At 34.2% G+C, this 24,633-nt stretch overlaps 1 pseudogene; it reads right to left on the bottom strand.

Moving 5' to 3' along the window:
- Window positions 1–422: 422 nt before the first annotated feature.
- Window positions 423–549, bottom strand: LOC145292461 (U2 spliceosomal RNA; annotated as a pseudogene).
- Window positions 550–24,633: the final 24,084 nt, after the last annotated feature.

A 24,633-nucleotide genomic window follows, 5' to 3' on the forward strand; every position in this document is an offset into this window, starting at 1 on the left:
GACAGTATTTTTTTAACAAGTCACACATTTCATGGATCCCAAATAATTAGCAACCACAGATTTTAACTAGAAAATGAACCAAACTAAATGTTGAATATAAACTGTCAGCCAATGATCCCCCACTTTAATTCTATCATAAAAAAAACAAGGCCGATAGCCATTAGTCGCATGCTCTCGTGTAATGAATGAATGCATGAATGTAGGATTGACATGAAATTCTTAAAGATAAACTAAAATGACCGAGAAATGGGCTGAAATGACTTAAATAAATAAAAAATAAATGACTTAGAATGATTTTAATGAACTTAAGGATGAATTTAATGACCTTAAGAATGACTTGAATGCTTAAGAAATTACTGGAGTCCTTCAAAAACAATTTGAATGATCTGGAGAATGACTTGAATGGCTTTGAGACTGAGTAAAGTGGGTGATCATTTTACATTAAATTAATACAGAAAAGTGATCCTCCACTTTATATCACAATAAGTACAGCATGTAGTAAGAACAGATACTACACTTTGATCTTGGCCAAAAGGCCAAGAAAAGGGTATTTATTTGCTCCCCCACAGAGCAAAGTAGGCACAAGGCCGATTTTTAATGTGAGGAGTGAAAGGGAAATGGGGACCAACTCCCCGGAGAGTAGGGGAGCTGGATAGTGACAATTGGTATGAAGGGTTGCCACTACATTGACCAAGATCTTATATGTGGGGTTGGTATTAATTTGCTCCTCCACCGAGCAAATTAGTCACAAGGCCGATATTTAATGTGAAGAGTGAAGGCGAAAGGAAGTGTGTATATATGATGCCCTTTCCCTTAAAATCTTTTTTAAATACTTCAAAGAAACTGACATTTGGAGAACATTTATTAATTAATGTATAATGCCTACTGTTAAAATTCAACAAAAAATAGATATCTGAATTTTCACGGAGGATTCTTTGCCCATTAAATTAAATATAGCCCAGATTACTTACCATTGCTCCTAGAAACTGTGTTCAAAAAATCATAATGGTCGAATGATTAGTTTGTGAGTGGATCGCATACTTAGAAATATGTTACCATAATCATAGAATATTCGTTCCAAAATGGGCATAAGCAATATATATATATAACCTTAGTGTTTCTTTTTAATGCCTTTGGGGCATGTAATGTGGTTTCGATGGCAGCCTACTAAATGTTAAATTTCACACACAAAAAAATAAATAAATAAAATATTTACATTACTAATCTTGTTGTCTAGAATATATATTCCATAATTCACAATAAATGCAATGGTTTAGGATTGTACCCAGCACATACATATTGACAACCATGTGCTATTTAACCGTTCTTTTACAAATGTATTATTTAATATAACTGAACATCTTATGTCGAGCAATATTTTTCTCTATAAAATTATCTGGTATCTAACTTTTTTTTTTTTAATTTTGAGAGGAGATGGATGCGAATTTGGATGGTTGCACTCCCTAAATGGAAAAGTGTACAAAAGAAATGATATACCCATCTTACTTATCCGGTTGCTGAGAATATATTTACATTCATAATCTAGAGGATGTAACTGAAACCGTACCATACCCATTAAAGAAAGAACATAGCATAAGATCTTAAAACGAATGCTGTATTTATTGTTTATTCTCGTCTTGGTACAAGTATTCTACTTGTATGTATGTGTTTATTTAAAAAGATTTTTGATGGTACACAACTTTATAATAGTTTTCAACTCGATACCTCCAGTCATATCGAGTTGGGTAACGAAAAAGACATTGATAAAAACGATTTAAGAATAAATCAACGATAAATAAAATTTGTAAAAAACTATTAAAATATACGTTGAAGATGTCTTTCGACCGATACATTATCAAGAGAAAAAACAAACAGTATGTATGTATGTTTTGGTAAAACGCTGTGATGATGTGTTCATCATGACCCATGGTAGGGGCATACACAGACACCAAGATCTCAGTCGTACCATTTCGTCTATTCCTTTATCTGAAAAGATCTTACTCATGGGTGATTTAAATGTGAGGATTGGCAAGGATCATCACATCTAGGACTCACTCGGCCGGTTGAGTGTAGGTAAGGCCAACAGTAATGGTCTGCATCTTCTCCATCTATGCACTCAGTTTGACCTTGCTATCTGTAACACTTTCTTTAGCCACAAGGAGGTCCATAGGTTTACCTGAACCCATCCTCGTTCAAAACAAGGTCACTTGATTGATTGCATTATTTCCAGAAAGGCAGATTTGCAGGACGTCTGTAGTGTGCATGTTATGCATGGAGCTGAATGCGGCACAAATCACTTTTTGGTATGCGGGAAGTTGAAAATTTGTGTAAGGAGGAAGTGTAAGTCGGGTGGTATTAAGATTCCCAGGCGGGTTGATGTGTCCAGGCTGGATGATTCAAGTGTACGTGAAAAGCTTCGATCCATAGTTAATTCTACTTATTTTGATGAGTCATGGGCGCATTTTAAAGATACACTCTATGAAATAAGTTTAGATGTTCTTGGCTTCCACAAATCTAAACATCAAGATTGGTTTGATGATAATGATTCTGAAATTACTCAACTCTTAAGTGCTAAAAATGAGTTGCATCATAAAATGTCTGCCTCTCATGGAAGTCGAGAATCCCTCCAACAGTCAGTTAAAGCAAACAAAGGTCTTCTTCAAAAGCGACTCCGTCAAATTAAAAATCAGTCATGGGCTTAACTCGCCAACCAAATCCAGATGGCTTTTGATCGTAACGACTTCAAACGCATGTACCATTTGCTTAAAAAACGCATTTGGTCCTCAAACACTATCTACATATCCCCTACTCTCAAGTGATGGAATTGTTCTTCATTGGATGATCATTATTCTGATCTCTTTGACAACCCCTCTAATGAGGATGTCATCAATGAATTTTTATCACAACAGAAGCTTATCCATGAAATATCTGAATTCCCATCAGAGGACGAAATTAGAGATGCAATCAAGGAAATGAATGATGGGATGGGTTCAGGGTTTGATGGTATTCCTGTAGAAGTCCTCTTACATGAGGGTAATAAGCTTGTTCATGAAATTCTTCATCTTATTACTGATGTCTGGAAGGGTGTTCCCGTCCATCAGGATTGGGTTGATGCAATTCTTATATCACTGTACAAGGGAAAGGTATCCAGGACCGACTGTGGGACTTATCGTGGGATAAGTTTGTTGGAAGCAGTTGACAAAGTGTTTTTCAGAGTTCTACTCAATAGATTGTTAAAGTATATTTGTCCATCCGTCATTTCAGAAAGTCAAAGTGGCTTTCGTCCGGATAGAGGAACCACGGACATGATCTTCTCTGCTCGGCAGTTGCAGGAGAAATGTATTGAACATCATGTTCCACTTCATCTGGTTTTTGTTGATTTGACTAAGGCATTTGATACGGTGAACAGAAATGCCCTATAGATAATTTTGAGGAAATCGGGATGCCCACCTCAATTTCTGCGATTACTCAGGGAGTTCAACACTAATATAAAGGGTCGCCTGGACTTCAAGAGATGCCTATCAGAACCCATCTCAGTTGACAATAGCGTGAAGCAGTTACACTTTTTTCTATTTATTTTGTAACTATGCGTTCCCATGTCTTTAAGGACTGTTTTCTGGGTGTTTATTTGCGTTTCAAAACCACAAGTAAGGTCTTTGATCTTTGTCGTTTTCATGCTTTTACAAGGACCTTTTAGCACCTAGTTCGTGAATGGCTTTATGCGGATGACGCCGGTCTCATAGCCCCATAGTGAGAAAGATATGCAGGGTATCATGGATCTGTTTTCAGGGGCATGTACATCTTTTGGGCTTACTATTAATCTTAAGAAGACTAAGGTCATGTTCACACCTCCACCCGGTAGTTTGTATGTAGAACCAAATATTTTTATCAACAACCAGAGACTTGCCGTGGTTGACACATTCGTGTATTTGGGTAGTACTCTTGCCAGAGACAGAACTCTGTATGCTGAGGTCAGCTATAGGATACAGCAGGCCACTAAGGCTTTTGATGGCTTGGAGAAGCGAGTGTGATCTGACAGGGGCATAACTCTTCGTACAAAGATCAGTGTCTATCAATCTTGTATTTTACCATCTCTGCTTTACGCTTCTGAGGTCTGGACAACTTATGGTAGCCACATAAAAGTCATAGCGAGAGTGCACCAGAAGTTTCTGAGACACATGCTGGGTATCAGGTGGGACTCTTTTATACCTGATATGGATGTCCTCATGTGAGCTAACGTACCATGTATCGAGAAGTTGGTTATACGCAACCAGATGAGGTGGGCTGGACAAGGATGAATGATAAGAGATTGCCAAAGCGCCTGTTCTATGGTGAAATTATATAAGGAAAGCGTCCACAACAAAACCTAGAAAGCGCTTTAAGAACAACATCAAGAAATCAGTGTTTCTTTGATGGGAAAAACACTGTGGGGCACAGATGTTCTATTTGCTCTGTGGTCTGTAAATCGAGAGGAGGCCTGAAGCGTCATATGAATGTCCACTGTAGAACAGCACCAGTAGGCGCCCCTCAATCTCAGCTAAAGTGTGACCTCTGCAACAGAATGTGTAAGAGCAGGGCTGGTCTGAAGAGCCACCTTCGTTTCCACAGTAGATAGAAACTGATGCATCTTGATCACATTTCCACATGTATATATGTATGTGTGTATAAATGGAAAACGGAAAGGAAATAATCAAAGCAGCGAATATAGTTATCATGCAATGTGTTTTCAGGTACATTTCGTCCGCAAATTTATTATTTACGCTAGAAATAATCTTAAGCGAGTGTAATAAATAAATAAATGAAAAAAATAAAATAAAAATAAAATAAATGAAAATAAATAAATAAAAGTAATTATAAAATAATTGTAAAACGTATTAGATGAAATAACAAAAAATAAAATAATATTTTTAAAGTACATGGAAATTGATTAATAATCAATAATAAAGCAAGGGAAAGCTGGTCTTTTTCTGTCAAAAAAGTGACGATCATCATGTATGTATGTATGTACGGCATTATCACGATGACACACCGGTTCTCGTCAGATCACCGAAATTAAGCAACGTTGAGTCTGGCTAGTACCAGATGGGTGACAATTTGGAAAGGCGCTGTATGTGTTTTCCGCTTATCTCGGCATTGTTTCCAGTCGTCGTGAACCTTTACTTGTCACTGGTATTCAACAATGTCGACTCACGAGGTGTGGTTGCAGATTGTGCAACTCTTGCCACAAAAATTTCACGTGCAGGCACCCTTACAGTGAGTATCCATAATCTGCCAAGACTGAAGAAAACCTATTTGTTTTTAAATGTATGTATGTATGTATGTATGTATGTATGTATCCCAACATATAGAAAGAAACGCACATAGTTAATTTTATATACATGCACTTCATACGTGTTAGAGTCTACAAAATAAAATATAACGCCCCCATGTAAGTCACAGTGATGCTTAGAACATATATTTAAAATTTCATAATAATATCATCATTAATTAAAGAGATAATTCTGTACATGAAACTATATAAATATACAGACATACCTAACTTTATATATAGAAAGACAGCATTGTAGTGCAGGCATAGGCAAGCACCAGACTCTCAATCATAATCAAACTTTGTTGATCAGAAAATTTTTCCAAAAAACATTCACTTGCCATTTCTGCACAAAGCATTATTCCCTTGAGTATCGTGCCGAATACTTCAACAATAATTGTGTTAATGTCGCTTTCATTATCGTATCATCCTGGTGGATATTGTTTTTATTTCTTTTCATTATACCCATTGAATTTGACAAGCATTCCCATTGATATTTCTACCCCTTCATGTTTTTCTTGCAAGTCAAGCCAACTTATTAATTGATGTTGATGCAGTCAGAATCCATTTTTATCACTGATTTAATGCGTTACGTTTTGCATTTTTAACCTTCTCAAATAATTCTGAATGTTTTACACCCATTATTTATTCTAGACTACATTTCCAAATTAGGAGAAAGTAATGCCTGGTAGAATGTTATCATGACAACATGACAGTTACTATACTCCACCACCCCATAAATTGAGACCAAAAGTTATACATTAAATTGAATAATGTGTTAAAATATAGTAATAGTATGGTTTCAGCTTCAGACACACAGATACCAAATCTCCATAAGTAATAAATAAGTTTTTTTTAGCCAATGCTAGCTAACGTGATAGTAAAACGATAATTTAATCCCATATTAACAAAATCTATGAAGCAACTTCACTTGTTTGTGTGTTATTTTTCGCTTTTATAATTATATAATTAATTGATTTTTTGTTTACTACTGTCAGAGCACAATCACGTTGACACACCGGTTTTTGCCAGATCACTAAAGTTAAGCAACGTTGAGCCTGGCCAGTATCAGATGGGTGACTATTTGGGAAGGTGAGGTGATGTATATACCGTGAGTTAAAATACCAGGTTAAGAAACTGGCGCGGTCTATCCTTCTCTCGAAGGTAGATGGGACTCTCTTAAGCCGTGGAAGGCACCCCATCTAGTCATGGCGTCACGATAAAGCATACCCTTGATAATCCTGGCGAAACATTAAGTATTCACCTACCGAAAAGATTGGAATTACACTACAAACTCGTGTACCGAGTTCAATCTCGGCTCTGGCCACGCTGGATGGATGGACTATCAGAACAACTCGGTGCTGCCTGGGTTCAGGTGTGGGATACCATGATATGCAATATGATATTAAGAAACATTTACTTTAAGAGCAGCCTTGATGTTGTCAGCTAGATATCGTACCAACTGATCTATTGATATATGTTAATAGTTTTAAACTAACCGTTATGAATAGCTCAGTTTCATTGTGTTAGAAAAGTATTATTACCTCTTTAAGTGGCAGCTAGAAACGCAGAAGTACTTCCATTGAGTTTAAATACAAACTATACATGTGAATACACTATATTTAAGATACACGCCATAGTATACCTTTGTTTTTAGGAAGTAACATGCACACAGATGGAGAGTTGGTTTTCTGATATATGAGAAAGATGCACGTTCCGTCTTGAATGTACTCATGGAATAAACAGTTGCTTTGCGGAAACTTACATTCTTGAATATTTTTCTGAATTTGTTTCTTTTTATTCTCCATTATTGATTTTCTTTTAATTAAAAAAATGTATTTTATATTTTCACTGGGCAACGCCCGAACACGGGTTCTGGTAGTACTATAATAATAACAACAGTATTACGGATAAGATAGAAGTAAACAAACTTATTTTTAGTTATGTAAGACGGAATGTGTCAAAAAGTTTATGAATTTTGGAGTGAAATGAAAATAGTGATATTGGTTATGATCCAAAATGGTCATGAGTACGTCCAGTCTGTTATATAAAGAGTAGTAGTGTGAATGTGTGTATGCATGATTGCGTTTTCAACTAAAAGTAAAAGAAAAAAAACTTACATCAGGCACACCCATAATATTTTTCGGCATTACTGTAAGCATAATATGGCTACGTTTTATTTTAATATCATTCCTGTGAGTGTCAACACGAACAAAATTAATGAAGAGAAGATAATGACATTTAAAGAGATTTCTTTTAATGTTATTGCATAGCAGTATGTTAACGGCTTTTTTCCAGTTGCCAGAGAAAGCCAGAGAAAAACTGATATAGTGAAGAGAAGAAAAGATAGAGAGTAGAGAGTGGCGTTTTAACTTCTATTCTATTACTCATGCAACCCCTCCGGACAACACCAGGTAACCATGTTAGCGTAATATTAGAAAATATAGAGATCTTTGCTTGAAAAAGGCTTCACTCATTTATATTTTAATTAAATTATCAATAATGCTTGACAATATTTTTTGAAAAAATGGTTGAACTTTTAAGCATTTTTTGAACGTTGTAAATCAACTGCATTCTGTAATAAGTTGTATAGTGGATTTATGCATAGTTGTTTTTTGTTCTTTCATACGAGTAAAATAAATTTACATCGTATTTTGATGTTGTCGTTATCTATAGATGTTAGATTTACTGACATTTAAAAAACGATATCTATTTGTCATTAGCTACAGCAATGGGAACTTAAGTTTTAAAAATTTTGAAAATCTTTTTAAGAATCAGAAATTAGGCTAACATTTTCCCGATTCCGATACTCTTCAAAATTCCGACTTTTCTGATTCCCGATAATAGCCTCAATATTAACACACACACACACACACACACACACACACACACACACACACACACACACACACACACATATATATTAGAGAGAGAGAGAGAGAGAGAGAGAGAGAGAGAGAGAGAGAGAGAGAGAGAGAGAGAGAAAATGACACAAAGTTATATTCTAAAATTCATGTTGTTGACCATCTTATAATTTATTCCTTTAATTCCTTTTGACGGATTGATCGTTGCTATTTTTTTCTGATGAGTTAAGGGAATAATAGATTCACTGATTGATATAATAATTAAGTGATTGATTTTGCGCTACGAAACAGATACTGTCAAGAATTGTATAAGTCAACTGAATTAAAGGAATAGATTATAAGATGGTCGACATCATAAATTTTGAAACATAACCTTTTGTCATTTATTCTCTATATTGCTCTGTAATTACATCGAGCTTATTATATAAGGATTGATATATAATAAGAAAATATATTTCTACAGAAATATATACATATATATATATATATATATATATATATATATATATATATATATATATATATGCATACACGCATATATGTGAAAGAAATAGAGAAGGGGAGAGAGATCGCAGTTTGTACGAATGAGGGAAGCGATAAAAGAGCATACTCTTCACTTTGATTACAAACCACAAGTTCTCTTAACAATCAAGCTTCACTTGTAATGTATCAGGTTACCAAAGCTTGCGTCGATGGTTGTTACAAGTTCTTAACACGGAATTTGCCACTTCCTGGCAGTCTACGGATGTGGACTCCCCCCACACATTGAAAAGATCATACCATCCACCCACACAATCTATATATATATAAGTTTCTATAATTATCTACTTGCCTCGAATTTATATATATAGAACAATTATCTTTCCTTTCCCCTGTAATAATTCTTGGTGGTTTGAGAGTTGAATACCGGACTGCAGAGTCAAACTTTGCGATTGGATTGGAATCCTTCAACAAGCAGTAATTACCACTTTTTACACCGACAACAGTTGAATAGCTAATATTTAGGCATAAAAATATTATTATAAACTCCTGACAACTAGGGCTCTAAGAGAGTTATAATAAGCTGTTAACTTTAGTGTAAAGCAATGTTTTGGTGATTGCTGTTGCATATTGTCTCAAGAGCTTTTTGTATTTGTCTGCTTATCTTGGCATTCTGTACAGAACGTAATTCTTTTTCCTTTCTTGATAATAATCTTGGCAGCTTGGGGGTTTGATGCAAAACAGCAGTAACAAAAGTAACTTTATGACTGGCTTCGATCGGCAATAATTATGATCTCTTACACTGATGATAGCTTAAGCAAGAAACAGTGTATGTAAGCAAATATATATATATATACACACACACACACGTTTACACATATATACACACATTACACACACACACACATAAATATATGTACGTACACACACATATGTACACACATATATATATTATATGGAAAAATGCGCGCATGAAAAGTAATATTCTTAAGATTTTATTAAACCTGGAAAAGTAAAGGACAAGAAATTCAACCTGGAAAAGTAAAGAACAAGATATTCTAGTAAAGTAAAAAATAAGAATTTTTTAGACTTAAAATATTGCAGCTAAAAATAAAATTTGAATATTGATAAATATTTTATTTATTATTTGCATATGTTGTTGTTTATTGTTGAGTTAGAAAGGGTGTCAGTCGCTGGATTGAACTTATTTCCCCCCTATTATTTGCATATATTTATGTAGTGAAAATTGTTTGAATAAAATTAATTCATTAGTTAGTTAGTTAGTTAGTTAGTTAGTAGATGGAATTAATAATTTTATAATTTTATTATATCATAATTAGGATCATCTAATTCTTTTTAACTCAACAATAAACAACAACATATGCAAATAATAAATAAAATATTTATCAATATTCAAATTTTATTTTTAGCTGCAATATTTTAAGTCTAAAAAATTCTTATTTTTTACTTTACTAGAATATCTTGTTCTTTACTTTTCCAGGTTGAATTTCTTGTCCTTTACTTTTCCAGGTTTAATAAAATCTTAAGAATATTACTTTTCATGCGCGCATTTTTCCATATAATCCATGATTTTTCCAGGCATTGCTATTGTATTAATATATAAATTTATAATATTTATTAATGATTGTCAAAAAAATTAGCTCTCAAACACACATTTATGCAATATTTATCATTCAATCACAGTAGTTCCGAGCCAGGGTCTCTACCGAGACTGCGGTTCATGAATTCGTGATTTGTATAGAGCGTAAACTAACAAAAAAGAAGATGGCACTCGGTGTCTTTTTAGATATCGTTGGAGCTTTTGACAACATACCCTTCAATAGTATGTTCAAGTCGCTACGAGAACTGAATGTGCCACCAGTACTCATCCGATGGATTGAGTATATGGTGAGGCACAGAACAGTTCAAGTAGAACTACTGAGGGCAACTGTTACAAGGGAAGTAGTTAAATGAAACCCCCAAAGTGGGATTTTATCACCTTTACTATGGAACTGTATGCTGAATCCTCTTTTAAAGGAGTTTAAAAATAGGAATATTTATGCCCAGGCTGATGCTGATGCTGATGACATCGCAGTGCTGGTCGCGGGTTCAAAAGCATCATTGGTCAGACGCATTGCCAAAATGGGACTACATTTTTCATCAAATGTGATAACGAAAAATTTGAGTTCATTCAAAGAATCTGTATATCATAGAATTCACTAATATTTTTAATCGATAAATTCACCATTTTTTGCTATAAAATCATAAGGAGAGTTAAAAAAAATTAGTTATTAAAAAAAAGTTCGGTTTTTTAATTATAAAAAAAAAACGATACACGGGATTGAACCTAAAATCTGTCCACCAACCCCCGGTACTCTAACCGTTACGCTAACATATCATATTGGCAAAAACGCAGTAAAATATATTTATATACAAAAAAAAATTATGCAAAATAAAAAAAAAGCGTTAGTCACTTATGTACTTACTCTCCTGTTTGTGAACCCACATATTTTGTTGTAACTTTTTTTCTACTGAACCAATTTTCGAAACTTTTTTTTCAAAATGTAGCTAATGAGGTTTTCTATCCAACTATATAATCTGTTTGAAATTTGGTTGCGAATGGAATTAGTGGTGGGGGTTTGAATGTGTCTCGATTCATTCAATTTCGGACTTAAGCATATATTCAACCACTACCGTGGTTGAATGATAGACACACACATATATATATATATAGACACACACATATATGCACACACATACATACATATATTTATATATAATGAAATTATAGACAATATGAAATAAATATAGGTAATTATGAAATTATTCGTCAGTTCAATAAAGAAAAGAATCAATGAGAAGAAGGATTATAAACACTATAGCTATGTATTTTAAAACCTAATGCTTCTCATCAGAAGAGAAGGGAGTAAAGAAATGCAGCATCTAGCTTAGGGCACATTTGGAAGGAAATGTGAAATAAATATAAAAAATAAACATTTCTTGGGCAATTGCTCTTGATATAATAAAGGCCTTTGATAAACTATAGCATAAAGGTCTACCCATAAGATCTCTAGCTACGCTATAGCTTAAAATGTATATATATTATTCCTTAATTGGAATTCATTTTTGAGATGAGCATTATATATATAAATTTATTTTTATTTCGGACTATTATTCTCATCTTTATTAGTTGTTGTTTTCATCTTTATTGGTTGTTGTTTTTCACGACGTTTCAGCCAACTATTCCTCTGGCCTTCGTCAGATGGTAACCGCGACGGATAGGGACTTTGAATCTCTTAACTGTATTCTCAGCAATCACTGCCATCCGTAGTTGTTATCGTCTTACCACGTTTTGGCCAAGTAAGCCTCTGGCACGCTTTGGGTAGGATTGAAACCACTATTTTCAGATGGACATCATAAATTACAAATTTTTCTTTGATTCTCTCTCCTCTGATCTTAAGTATGTGGTACAATATAGAAGGAGGTAAATTTTGATGCATCTAAAACTAAGCTTCTATCTTTAGATTATCAACGCTTTGATCCCTGCCTGGTATCAATAGAAATGAATGGCTCTCATCTTGGGGAGGCTTCATGTTTTTACAAGCTTCTAAGTCTGATCTTTATTTCTGTTTTGAAATGGAATGCATACATCAAATCCATTGCCAAGGTCGCTGGGAAAATAGTGGGATCATTCTACTGCTCCAGTAGATATCTCACTGTTGATGCAATTCTCCACCTGTATAAAGCCAAGTACGTCTAAGGATGGAGTACTGTTGCCACATTTGGGAAGAAGCTGCTGGAAGCTACTTATCCTGCCTTGACAGAGTAAAAATAGAATTCGTAGTGGGTAATGCCCTTTTCTTTTTACTGCAATCTCTTTCCAACAGAAGAGACGCTGCCTGTCTATATGATATGTATAAGATATAGCAGATGAATAGGTTTTTTTTTGTTTTTTTTTGTTTTTTTTTTACATGGAGTTCACCACTTATCAAGGCCCAATGGCCACTCGGGGATAAGGGTTATTGTGTGTACAGAACTCAATGGGATAGTGTAGCAATAGTATTGGAGAATTGATAAGGTGTCATTATTAAGGGGAGCGGTTCATTAGGAATTTGTTTGTGTTGGACTTGAAGACATCCAGGTTGAAGTCGGGAGGGAAACAGGCAAGCGGAACAGAGTTTCACAGGCGTGCAGTTCTAAGAAAGAAGCTTTGTTCGTGGAATCTACGTTTTGATTTAGGCACAGATAAGGAGTGGGGAAAATTATTAACGGTGGTTTCAGCTAGTCGGGTGTTTTTTTGAGAAAGATTGGCGAGGGGGGACCAGAGAATGGAGCTCAGACGAGCACTTGCCATGGAAATAACGATAGAACAAAGACAGGCTCGCTACGTCTCTTCTGTGGGAGAGAGGTTGCAGGGAAGAGAAAAGGGCATCCCCCACCAAGCCATGAAGTCTATTTTGTACTTCGTCAAGGCAGGATAGGCTGTTTTTAGCAGCTCCTGCCCAGATGTGGCAGCAGTACTCCATCTTTGGACGTACTTGGCTCTTATATAGATAGAGAATTGCATCATTAGTGAGATATCTTCTGGAGCGGTAGAAGGATCCCACCATTTTCACAGCAACCTTGGCCACAGACTTGATGTATGTGTTACATTTAAGATCAGGAGTAAAGGTCAAACCCAGAAGCTTATCAAAACATGGGGCCTCCCCTAGACGAGAGCCATCCATTTCAATTGATGCCAGATGGGGATTAGAGCGTTTATGATGTAGAGATAGGAGCTTGGTCTTAGATGCATTAAAGGTAACCAGCCACCTCTTTCCCCACTGTACCATGCGCTCAAGATCAGAGGAGAGAGAATCAGAGAGATCATCATCATTTACGGCCTTTGATGTGTTGCCATAGATGGTCGTGTCATCAGCATAGATGTCAACGAAGGATTTTAGTATGTGTTTTGGGAGATCACTGATGTAGATCAGGAAGAGAGTTGGGCCCAGTATGGACCTCTGAGGGACACCAGCATTAATACTGTGGGCCTCTGATTTCTGCCCATCAACCACTACTCTTATGAGCCTATCGGAGAGAAATGATTTAATGATCGAGAAAACATTTCCAGTTATACCGTAGCTGGAAATCTTGTGTAGTAGGCCTTTATGCCAAACCTTATCGAAGGCCTTTGATATGTCAAGAGCAATTTCCCTAGAAATTAAGCCTTTGTCGAGAGATTCACTAATCCTATGAGATATAACCGTTAGCACATCTGCTGTAAATCTAGCAGAACGGAAACCATATTGCGTGTCGCTAAGAAAGTTATTTCTGCTGAGGTGGTTGACTACTTCTCTATTTATTGTGGATTCCAGCAACTTACTCATGACACAGAGGAGACTTATTGGTCTGTACTGAGAGGGGGATGACTTATCACTTGAATTCTTAAATACAGGGCATACTGATGAGGTTTTCCAGGGTGTTGGGAAGCACTTCTCCTTAAGGCAACGCTTAAACAGTTTGGTAAGTATGGGGGCAAGTTCTGGTTGTAATTTTTTTAACACTATAATTGGAATACCGTCAGGACCAGTTGCTTTACTGGAGTCAAGGTTCTTGATTAGCTTAGGTTACAGAGTGGGTTCTAGTTGGGGTATAAGAACTGACGGCGGATGGAGACATAGGACCTTATTTCTATATCCAAGTAAGAATTTTAAAAAGTCAGCAGAAGTATTGCATATGATTAGACTTTGGAGAAGGGAGATGGAATTTAAAATTTGGATGCTAGGATGACTAAGTTAACTGTAGTTATTGAAGAGTTAGGCAAAACTCCGTGAGATCCTTAGGGTGGAGAAATGGTAATATGCACAAAGTGACCAGTGGAGAGATATGCAGAGATCTGGATTTCTGTAGTGTTTAAAATTTAATGGGGGGGGGGTTCAGGGGGGGTATTGCAACGATGTAATAAGTGCTAAGGCGCAGTGTTCTAATATGGTTCTCAGAAATGTAGTATTGATTATGTAGATGAATAGGAAGGATAAGTATAATATGCTGTTCAGATGAAATTAAGTTAATTTAAAATAGATTAAAGAGGTGTGATCACATTAAATTGAAATATAAAGACAATATTAAGATATGATTTTTCAGGGTAATATGGAAGTGAGGTTTGTGAAGATAGATATAAGGGTTTGAATAGGGTAGGAGAGATGAAGGTTAAATTATTGATACTATTAGGTTAAGTATGGGTTTACTTAGCTTAATAGGTATAAGCTTGATTTGTATAAGCTTAAATAGGGAACAGTTTAGAGATCGAAAGCATAGATATCCAGATGAAAATCGAGGAGGGTAGTTACAGGTTACCGGGTAAAAGGGAGCTTGTAACGAATTCATGCCACTGCTATAGTCACAGCACAGCAATAATTACAAGAAACCTTCTCTACCACCAATAACAATGGCCAAAAACACATTACCTGAAAATACTTCCTTTAAACTAACGTTCAAAGGGAACAGGAACTGGAATAGATACATTGAGAGCATTGCTAAGGCTTCTGTGAAGGTGGGCTATCTCTACCGTGCTAGAAAGCTACTTATGCTTGAAAGTATCCTGTACCTCTACAAAGCCACCATTAGCCCATATATGGAGTACTGTTGTCACGTTTAGGCTGGTGCATCTGCTACTTGTCTCACACTCCTGGACAGGGTTCAAAAGAGAGTCGCCAACCTGAGAGGTCCCGAACTGTCATCTAGGCTTCAGCCTCTGCCCCATCAACGAAATGTTGCATCCCCTGCCTACAACTAGGGCTCTGAGGGAGTTATAATAAACTGCTAACTTTAGTGTAAAGCAATGTTTTAGTGATTGCTGTTGCATATTGTCTGAAGAGATTTTTGTATTTGTCTTGGCATTCTGTACAGAACTTAAGTATTTTAATGGTGAATACCCTGACGAACTACAAGCACTTGTACCCTCTCGATGTAAATACCTCCAACAAGCATCTAAATCCTACCCCTAAACAGTAGAGATCCCTACGTGTAAGGAAGCCTTCTACTCCAATAGTTTCTTCCCCAGAACTGCTAAACTTTCGAACTCCCTTCTGGGATTATGCTTTCCCAATTGTACTTACATACAGAAGTTCAAGCGTAAGGTGAACAGACATCTTGCTACTTATATCCCTTCATAATATCCCTTCATAATATCCCTTTATGTAAATTTCATGGACTTCCCCAATAAGACATCCCCAATTAGGACTTATACTTATTGGTTTCTGATTCCCCTACAATTATATTAATCCTCTCTGATAACTTATAATCTATGCAGTTATAAGACCCATAATCATTTGATCTACTTATATGAAACAATTATATGCACATCTAATCCCTATTTCCGTTGAAATTAAAATAAATAAATAAATTTAAAAAAAATAACTAAATAAACACACATATACATAAACTATCACAAACACACACACACATATATATATATATATATATTTATAACACCCATATAAAAACTAAAATTAAAAAAAACATTTAAGCTAGATTTAAAATAGGTCAGGACACTAGATATCTATTCCCCCCCCCCCCCGCTAAAATAGCACACACAAAGGAACGGGTCAACCGGAGGTCAACTGGGCCGTGAGCTGGTTAGGAAGTGTGCTGTGGAAACTAGAAAGCTTATTGGCTTACTAAAAACTCGATAGAAGTTGCGTATCTAAAAATACAAGACAACCACAAAAGTCTCACATAAGCCTGATGAATCCTAGCGTGGATGAAACGCGGAATATTCTGTGTAGCTAAATCACCATATATATTTTATAAATTACTATATATGTGTATATATATATATATACACACACACACTTAACCCATGTGTTTTCGATGTTTATCTATCTCCATGGAGGAAAAATATTAGCAAATGTTATTGTGGGTTTGACCTTGTATACCCCCTTTTTACCTCTGTAACCATTCTCCTTGATTTTCATATGGATATCAATCACATTGACCTCTAAACTTTTCCCTATTTAAGCTGATCTGGCTAGATGGGACTACAAAATTGGCCTTAACATCCGTGAATGTAAAGAGGAGGATCATGTGATGTAACACTCTCATAGCTGCCCTCATAGCAACAGCAGAATCAGCACAGTTTGAGAGATCTTTTAGGATGTATTCCCCGTTTTCTTCTCGTGGCTTTAATAAGAGAAACAATAAGTGAAACATGCATGGTCCTTCGTGAGTTCGCAGCGAACAAGACATAAAAAAATGACTACGTTCAGCATTTGCCCCACCCTCTACCCCATTCAATGTCAAATCCTGGCGAAAATGAACAAACGGTAGTTTTAGGCCATAACATATGTAAATTTGAGTTCTGCACCATGCAAAAAAAGAAATGACAAAGTCCATCATTTGCCCCTCCCTATTTAGCCCCAAAAGTTCCAAGGCCTTAACGCATTTAAATTTGAATTCCGCACCATGCAAAACTGCTAAATAGACGTACACAGAAAATTCCCCAAAATGGAGTGTTTTTATTAGCCTTAAGATAGCTCCTGCGGCACACCCAAGAGTTATCGTGAAGTATAGACAGACAAAATTATATAGAAATCAATTAGTTACAACTTTTCAGAAAGTTTAAAAATCCTAGGCATCAATTTTTTTTAATAAGCACCAAAGTGTCAATTTTAACAATTTTTACCCAAAAGGCACCCCTAAGTGGGCAACCAGAGTTCTCCCGGAAAATTTGTTCTGTTACTTTTTTACTCATATCATGTTTAATGTTTGTGCAAAATTTCCAAAAATTCTAAGGCGTAGTTATTGAGAAAAGTGTGGACAGACGAACGGACAAATGGATAAGGGTGAATTTACAGTTCCACCCTCCCTTTATCGGGGAACCAATAAAAAAAGAGCAACAGTCTCTCTGGTATTTAATTTACAGTAATTTATAGTAAATGAACTGCAACTTCACCTGTCAATATCTATAGCCAAACATGATACAGAAATAGGAGTCATCAAAAGTTACTATGGCCAGATGGGCCTAGAAAACCAACCCAACCGTCTGCGAATGTGGAGAGGAGGACCATAATATGCAACACTGCCTTTACAATCCATCTAATTCAACTTTGTTAAGTACAATAATGATTCAAACAACTGCACAAAAATATGTGTGAGACTTTCATATGACCACACGCCTCAAAGTCCGAGAGAGAGTAAAGTAAAAGCTATTGTTCAAATACGATACAATGTGAGATGAAGAGATACCTAGGCACTTTATTAATTTATTTTAATATTCTTATTTTTTGTTTTAGCTGTGGATCGGGCATCCTACTAGATACTAGACATTCACACACTGTCTCAGACATTCAAACCGAGATGTCATTTTAAGATTCTGGCCGTCGCTTTAAATTACAATTATTTGAATCTCTCTGGCACTTGGTTCACTAGGTATATTTTCTAGGTAGTATTTGAAGTTCTTGTTCACGAATCAAGTTGCTCCATTAAATAAGTGGAATGATAGAGATCTTCCTAAGATCCAGTTTCTTTCCATGTTATACTTAAGACCCTGGTATTTCGTTATCTTTTCCTTCCCAGCTCTGTTTAACCCAGCATCATTGGGAACACTAACTTCTACTAAGGTTGCTTCTTTTTCATTCTTGTCCCATATCACTATGTCAAGTTTATTAGCTCCATTTTCAAGGTAGCTGTAAGAATTGCATAGTCATAGTGGACGGTGCATGACTTATTTCCAACTGTTCTTTCTGGTAAACATGTTCCTAAGATTTGCTGCTGGATTGGATATTTAAACTTTTTTACAGATCGTCCAGTGAAGATATTTTTTTACACCATTATGTCGCATCATATAGTCGCTGTCCCCCATCAGAAACTTACAGCTGGATGTCAGGTGGCTCACACTCTGGACTTCTGTATGGCAGAACTTGTACTTGTTGTCATTGCTGCGACCACTCATCTTTTTTTGCGTTAGTCATCAAGTCTTGATCTAGGGCAGCCATTACAATCCACTCCTGAGCATAGTTGAATGAATTTCTTAATAGCCAGTCAGGTTTAATGGCTCTATTTCCTAGGTGCGTCACTGTAGGAATTGCATAGTCCTCATGGATGGTGGATGACTTATTTCCAACTGTTCTTCCTGGTAAACATGTTCCCAGGACTTGCTGCTGCATTCGTTAGTCAACATTTTACAGACAGTCCAGCAGAAACATTTACACACTTTATTGTGTCACATTGTACAGTAGCCCTCTCCCAGCAGAATGTCAGGTGGCTCACACTCTTTATTTCTATGTGGCAGAACCTGCATTGTCATACGTTTGTAAGAAATGGGTCATATTGTGGGAGATATGCAGTTGACGGTTAATTAGAACGATTGGAATGTAACTCTTTTCCAAAATCAAGGCAGTTATGTTGACTGATATTTCTTAACTCAGCTACAGTATAATTATAGATCATTTCATGGCAGCTGTTTCCCGCTTTTGCAATTCTGAAACAGATCGGTTAATTTGCAATCAAATCTCTGAATTAAGAAAAATATATTATATGGAAATAGAAAATTAAAGTGGTCGATTATTGTCAAAGGCAGCACAAAGGCTTTTTTCGTAAGTTACTACAAGGTTACGTCACTTTCGCAAGGTTATTCCACATACTCTTAAACCGTATCTTACATATATTCGATGTTAAATCAGAAATCACAGAACTAAGTCTTTTAAAGGGAGTTAAGGAGATTATGCACACATATATATATATATGTATATATATATATATATATATATATATATATATATATATATATGCATAAAATTGCAGGTTTATATTTAAATTTTTTGCTGTAAAATATAAAAATTTTAAAAGCAAAAATGTATTATTCGAACGACGATTATGCAACATTAAAAGTTATTTCCCTAATCCATGGATTTTCGATGTAAGATTCATTTCTTCAGAGGAAATGTCTTGTTTTTAAAAATTTTGTATTTTACTGCAAAAACATTAAATATAAAGCTACGATTTTTACTTTGCTCTATCTTGTGTATTGAGCTATTTTAGTTGGCAAACATTGTCTTGTATAAAAATATTTCCGCCCAACAATATTTTGTAAGACTGAACTACAAGCCTAATTAATCTGTGATTTAATCCATCTCATTAGTCAGATATATGTGTGTGTATGTATATATATATATATATATATATATATATATATATATATATATATGGCGTCATATTGCCGAAAATGTGATTTTAGACAAATAAACATTTATTTTTAAAAGTCTGCACTGTACTGACTTTCTTAGCTTACGAATGCAAATATACATATATATATACACACTAGCTGGATACCTGGCGTTGCATGTTTGTACAATACGCTTAAACATGATATTTTAATTTATGCAGATTACGTAAGTATTATTATAGAATCAATCCTCTAGTGAATATTATATATTGTGAGAAATAATTTGCAAAAAATATTAAAAAAATAAATAAATGAAATAAATAATAGTGATAATTTAGTTCATCAAATGCCGCCTGTGTTTGTTTACAATATCACGTTAGCTGACGATGGGTTTGACGATGACTGGCCTGAACATTCGCTTCTGATTAATGTTTAGTTCTAAAATATGCAAACAAATAAATGATTTGCAGCAATTTTTAATGGTACCGCTTCTTTTATCGTAAATTGAGTTTATTAATAAGAAAAATTAAAATAAAATGGTGAGGTACACCCGGGCTTAAACATGGGATCATTCAATCTCTAGTCGAATAATCTACTACTGGGCTAGGCTTCCAGATGTGAACTATTTTTTTTTTTTCTAAGAAGAAATTATTTGTTAAGATTTTATTATCTCCCTTGTCGGTGCAACCTAAAATATACCCCTGTAAAAAGATTTTATCTATAAGAAAGAAAGGCTAGTTTTAGAATCTGATTTTTTTCGATTCTCGATACTTGTTGAACGAATTTCCGTAAAAAACATATCTAAGAACACTGCCAGATGTACAAGTTACCTTTGTGTGAAATTTGCAAAAGATAGGCTCAGTTGTTTCCAAAACTAAAAGGGAAGAACTCACACAAAGTGACTTTATATATATATATATAGATGGATAGATAGAGAGAGAGAGAGAGAGAGAGAGAGAGAGAGTAGACGTATTAAGATCATGATATATGTCCACTGAAAAGTATTTACTAGATATTTTTAGAGAGAAATGTCTGGGAGATAGATTCTGCTTTCTAAAAAATATGCTATGGAAATTTTCCATTTTTTCTGATGTTGTCACATATGGGCCATACATACAAATGAGAAAGTTGCAACAAGACCGCAGAAAAAAAAAGCGGATCAACCACCACATCTGGATGCTTAATCAAAATATCAACCTCATTTCTATTCTCGGTTAGCTGTTGAAACTTCTACTACACCCGGGCATATTCTGTTTTTATTTGCATAAACAATTTTTCTTCTCATAGAAATCAGTCTGGAGGTATGCCAGTCAACACATATCTGTGAATATGCATATCTTATGTATATATATCTATATATATATATTTCTTTTGTCTGTCTGTCTGTCTGTCTGTTCTACTTTTTCTCAGAAACTACTGATCTGATTTGGCTGAAATTTTCTATGAACCTTTGTTATGATGAGATGCAACGAACAACGCATTATGTTAATAGAAATTAGCCACAACAATGCTACTTTTACTCTAGAAGTTTGGCATAAAGCATTCATTTTAAGTCAATGGGCTATAACATTTACCAGTTTTTAATGGGCTAAAAAGCATAGTATATATATAACTACTTAATTTACTCACATAAAATTAATATATGAAAGTATAAATTTATGCATAAACTTTAAGTATTTACTTCAAAAGTGCTCAATACGTAGGTAGAGCTTATAAGCCTGAAGAGTCCTAGAGTGAATGAAACCTGGAATATTCAGTGTAGCTTAATCGCCATATATATATAACTTATTATATATATATATATAATAACATATATATATATAACTTATATATATATAACTTATTATATATATATATATAACTTATTATATATATAACTTATTATATATATATAAAACTTATATATATATATAACTTATATATATATATATAACTTATTATATATATATAACTTATTATATATATATAACTTATTATATATATATAACTTATATATATATATATAACTTATTATATATATATAACTTATATACATATATATAACTTATTATATATATATAACTTATTATATATATATAACTTATATATATATATAACTTATATATATATATATAACTTATATATAACTTATATATATATATAACTTATATATATATATAACGTATATATCTATATAACTTATATATCTATATAACTTATATATCTATATATACATATCTATATAACTTATATATATATATATATATATATATATATATATATATATATATATATATATATATATATATATATATATATATATATATATATATACTAGCAGAAGTACCCGTCGTTGACTTGGTTTCAAACCAACCTACAGAAAATGGACTGTGATTGATGAAAGTGTGATAGGTTATGAAAAGGAGGGGCTTGTAAAGAGATAGGTTTTGATACTAAAAACTTTTACCCTAAGCAAAATATTATGAAAGTAAAGATAATTTTCGCGAAAATATATTTTTTTATATCAACTTTGTTTCCATTTGTAGCAAAGAGTGACCAACAAAATGATATTTCCTTACAAAGAGAAAATCTTTTATATATATAATAATATAAATATGCAAGAAATAAATGTTACCATAGTCAATAAAAGTTACTTTTATGGTAGAAAACACCATTGGTTTGTATTTTTAAGTAGTTTGTAAAAAAAATATTTTTTTTTAATTCGCGAACCGGCTTAAAAAAATCAAAATGGCAGCAACTTTTAAATGGAGAGCCCCGTTTTTAATTTGAAGGAAGGGCACCTGAGCATTCTGTGTTAACAATTTAAGAGAGTTCCGTCAACGTAAGGAATATTTATAAACATATTTTAATGTTTTCCGTTATTTTGTGCTTGAGGAATATTCGATTATGGCATGTGTAGTTTATATAAAAATTCATTTAAGTTGTTATCGCCTCAAATTTCGATTTATTTCGGTTCGCTGAAATTATTTCAAGTAAAGAGCATTAAAAACTATTTAAAAAAAAACATGAACTGAACTTTTATTGACTATGGTAACATTTATTTCTTGTATATTTATTTTTTGGGTAGTCATTTGTTAGCTTTTCTGCTAAACACTATCTAAATATCGACGAAATATCGAAAAACAAAGAAAAACAGTTTTGAAAAATAATGAAGCTTTACTTTACTTTAGTAAAATAATCCGAAACAGCAAAATGGGATATTAAAAAAGTAAACACGTAATTACTTTAGTTTTTTAAAGCAAAGAATCGATATAAATATGAATAAGAAAAAAATGGCGCCCTTTATAAGCAGAACAGCTTCGTTTCAGTTTTACAGTATTGAACGGTGTAGTATTGCGCTGTCAGATTAAGGGCTGTACTATTGTAATGTAAAGAACACGCAGAAACTGTTGTAATCAACTGAATTCCTTCTAGTACACTGACAAAAATAAAGCTTAAACAGATATATAAATAAAAATAAAAAGGTTATGTAAATGTTTTTAAAAAGACACGTAATCACGTGAGCAGGATTTTTCCCTTCTTTTGACGCGATAACAAGTAACGTTCTTATTTTTTATTATTTATCTATTTTCGAAAGAGTGCCACGTGCAAGTGGAGAAGGAAAAACGCAGAGTAATGCAAAATTTGTGTTGAGAATTGTCTAAAGTTCCGACTTTTTTTTTTGGCGTTCACTTTAATAAGGAGGTGAATTTATTCGACACAATATGATTCGACGCAAAAAAATAAATAAAAAAATTTAAAAAATAAATTAAAAAAACCTTGTTAAACTTTGTGAGATATTTACATTCTATGGAGGTCAGGCGCAAACGAACACCCCATAATTTTATCATACCATATTTCTTCAAACTGAAACATAATTATCAAAGTATATTTACGCAAATAGATCTGAAAAGTCTTTGTTAAAATTTGTGCCATATTTCCATGGAGAACAGGCGCGAATGCAGACCCCGCAATGTTATTATACCATCTCTATTTAAGTTGAAACATACCTATCAAAGTATTATTATGTACATCTATATCAAAAACCCTTGTAAACGTTTTTTTTTTTTTTTCATTTTTTATTTCGATACTTTGGGGGCCAGGCGCGAACGCAAACCCCACAATTTTTATGAACCACTGTTCTACCAGATCAAATATACCCATTCCTGATCCTCGATACATCTTCTATCATTATATGTAATCAGTGTTTTAAAATAGTCAACCATATAGGAGCCTATTCGTGACCAGAGAGACACACACGCAAACGTTCAGCTTTATATTATAGATTACACATATATACGTGTGTATATATATATATATATATATATATATATATATATATATATATATATAAGGCAAAATGCGTTGAGGTTCTCGCGTCGGTTAAATTCCGGGAGAAGTTTTATCAGATTCGCAAACAGACACGGTTTCTTTCATTTTTTTTGTTCGATCGAGTTTTAAAAAATTCCCGCTGTCCTGTTGTGTCAGCTGTTTGTTTGTCTTTTACCTATAAATAAAGCGAAGCTAATTGAACGAAATCACCAACTCCCGGCCTTTGCTCGGGTAATATCTATTCTGTAATTCGTCCTTGGTTAATGTAGGGGAAATCCTTCATACTGAGACAATTACTATTTATTTTGATACTCCCAGGGTGCCCCCATTTTTGGCCTAACTGCTTTTCCTCCACATTAAAAACCTCGTGGGAGGTTTAAAAGCAATGCTATTTCTGCAAGTCATCTGTTTAATTGACTACATTTAATTTGAATGCTTTACACTTCCGGTCGCGTCATGGCGTAGCGGTAAGACATCAGGTTTTCTTTCACTTTCTTTTTAGCCTTCGTGTCACGGGTTCGAGC

The sequence above is a fragment of the Euprymna scolopes genome, chromosome 13 (assembly GCF_053919585.1).
Source record: "Euprymna scolopes isolate OS-2025 chromosome 13, ASM5391958v1, whole genome shotgun sequence".
In the NCBI taxonomy this organism is placed as follows: Eukaryota; Metazoa; Mollusca; class Cephalopoda; order Sepiida; family Sepiolidae; genus Euprymna; species Euprymna scolopes.